Below are 2,353 nucleotides of genomic sequence, written 5' to 3' on the forward strand. Positions count from 1 at the left end.
CCTGGTTACAGAGTGCCAACTTCTCCTTGTATCTCCACATGGCAGAAAGAGGGCAGGGCAAGAAATCTCCCTGGGGTCCCCTTTACAAGGGCACTCATCCCATTCATGAGGGCTCCACCCTTATGACCTAATTACCTTCCAAAGGACCCACCTCCAAATACCATCACATTGCGAATTCGATTTTAACTTATGAGTGTTAGGGGGACACCAATATTCAGTCCATCCCACTACCCTTCTGATTTTTCAGACAAGTCCTCCTTTTTTGTCTGGAATGGAAAGAGCCTTTTCTTGCAGAGAAGGCCCAGCTAACTCCCTTCTTTTACGACACAAGTTCAAGTGTGCAGACAAATTATATTAATTATCTACTGCTACATAATAGATTACCCCAAAACATAGTGGTTGAAACCAAACTTTTATTATCTGTGGATTTCTGTGGGTCAGGAGTCTGGGAACACTTCAGTTGAATGGCTGACTCAGGCTCTCTCATCTGGTTGCAGCTAAGGTTTTGGCTGGAGCTGCAGTCCTCTGAAGGCTTGGTGGGGTAAGGGAGCTGTTCCTGAGATGATCACTCATTTGTCATTTGGCAGGAGGTCTCGGTTCCTAACCATGGGCATCGCTTCTTAGGCTATTGGAATGTCCTTACAAAATGGAAGCTGGCTTCCCACAGAGCAAGATGGAAGAGGGACTGAGATGGAAGCTGCATTATCTTTGTCTTTTATGATGTAGCCTCAAAATTAACACATCTTTTCTGCAATTTCTACTCATTGGAAGCTAGTCATTAGGACCAGCCCACGTTCAAGAGGAAGCGTTGTCAAAGAATTTGAGGTCATATTTAAAACGTCCTTATATTTAAAATACCAATAATGATAGATATTAAATACATGGCAGATTAGGGAAGGAGGTTGATTTCCAAACGAGCCATGGTCTTTGTTCTCTATCCTTTTAATTCAGAGTGTCTTCGTTCAATGTCCTTTTTTGTCTGTCCAGTTGACCCTTCCTGGAAAGAGATTTGAAATTTCCAGTTTCCAACAATGTTGAAAACAGGCCTGGAAATGGAAGGAAGAGAAAATTGTTATGGCTCATACCACAAACTCTTATTGAATGCCTTCATTATGCTGCGTCCTACTTGGGCATTAGAAGTAAAGCAAAGAGTAACACAAATCTCTGCTCTTGGGGTACCTGCTGTCTAGTGGAGAGAGTAATAGAACATAAGAATAAAACAGGATAAGGTGGTCTTTACCTCACCCCCTATTTTCCATGTCTATATCCTTTTCTTTCCCAGAAATTATCACAAATAGGATTTTCTCAGGTATTTGTTTGTTTTACTTATTTATTAGTGTTTCTTCCCACTGTATTCCTAGGACCTAGCCCAGTGGCTGCTATATGGAAACACTCAGTAAATACTTGTGAATGAATAACTGTGATGAGGTAAGCACAGTGAACTATGGCAGCAAGCAGGAGGGATGCCCAACTCAGCCTTGAAGGAGGCTTTCCTGGAGGAAGCAATCCCGTGTTGAGATTTGAGGTGAGAATTGGAGTTAGCAGGGTGGAGCAAGGGCATGTTGTTCCCACCCTCCAGGTACAGCATTCCAAGCTGAAAGAGAGCCCAGTGCATCCAAGGGGCTGCAAAGACTTCCGTATGCTGGAGGAGAGAAGCAGGGGTTGGCAGAGGGTGGGGTTAGGAGAGTGGAGGGAGGATTGCAGAGGGAGGAGTGAAAGATAAGGGAAAGATACAGCAGGATCAGGTTATTAAGAACTTACCAGCAGGGCACAGTGGGTCATCCCTGTAATCCCAGCACTTTGGGAGGCTGAGGCAGAGGGAATACTTGAGCCCAGGATTTCAAGACAAGCCTCACCATAGCCAGACACCATCTCTAAAAAAATAAAATAAAAAATTAGCCAGGCATAGTGAGATGGGAAGATTGCTTGAGCTCAGGAGTCAAGGCTGCCATGAACTGTGTTTGTGCCATTGTATTTCAGCTGGGTGACATAGTGAGACCCTGTCTCAAAACAAATAACAAACAAAAACTTGTGAGAAAATCTGAGGAATAGAAACTTCATCGTAAAAACAATGGGGAACTATTGAAGGTAATGAAGTAAGGCAGGGGTCCTCAACCCCAGGGCCATGGACCGGTACTGGTACAGCAGGAGGTGAGCGGCAGGGGAGTGAGCATGACTGCCTGAGCTCCACCTACTAATGCTGTGGCTGATCTGACAGATTCTTACAGGAGTGTGAACCCTATTGCGAACTGTGCATTCGAGGGATCTATGTTGTGTGCTCTCTATGAGAATCTAATGCCTGATGATTTGTGGTGGAACAGTTTCATCCCAAAACCATCCCCCCACCATTCAT

This window comes from Symphalangus syndactylus, chromosome 6 (assembly GCF_028878055.3).
Source record: "Symphalangus syndactylus isolate Jambi chromosome 6, NHGRI_mSymSyn1-v2.1_pri, whole genome shotgun sequence".
Classification (NCBI taxonomy): Eukaryota; Metazoa; Chordata; class Mammalia; order Primates; family Hylobatidae; genus Symphalangus; species Symphalangus syndactylus.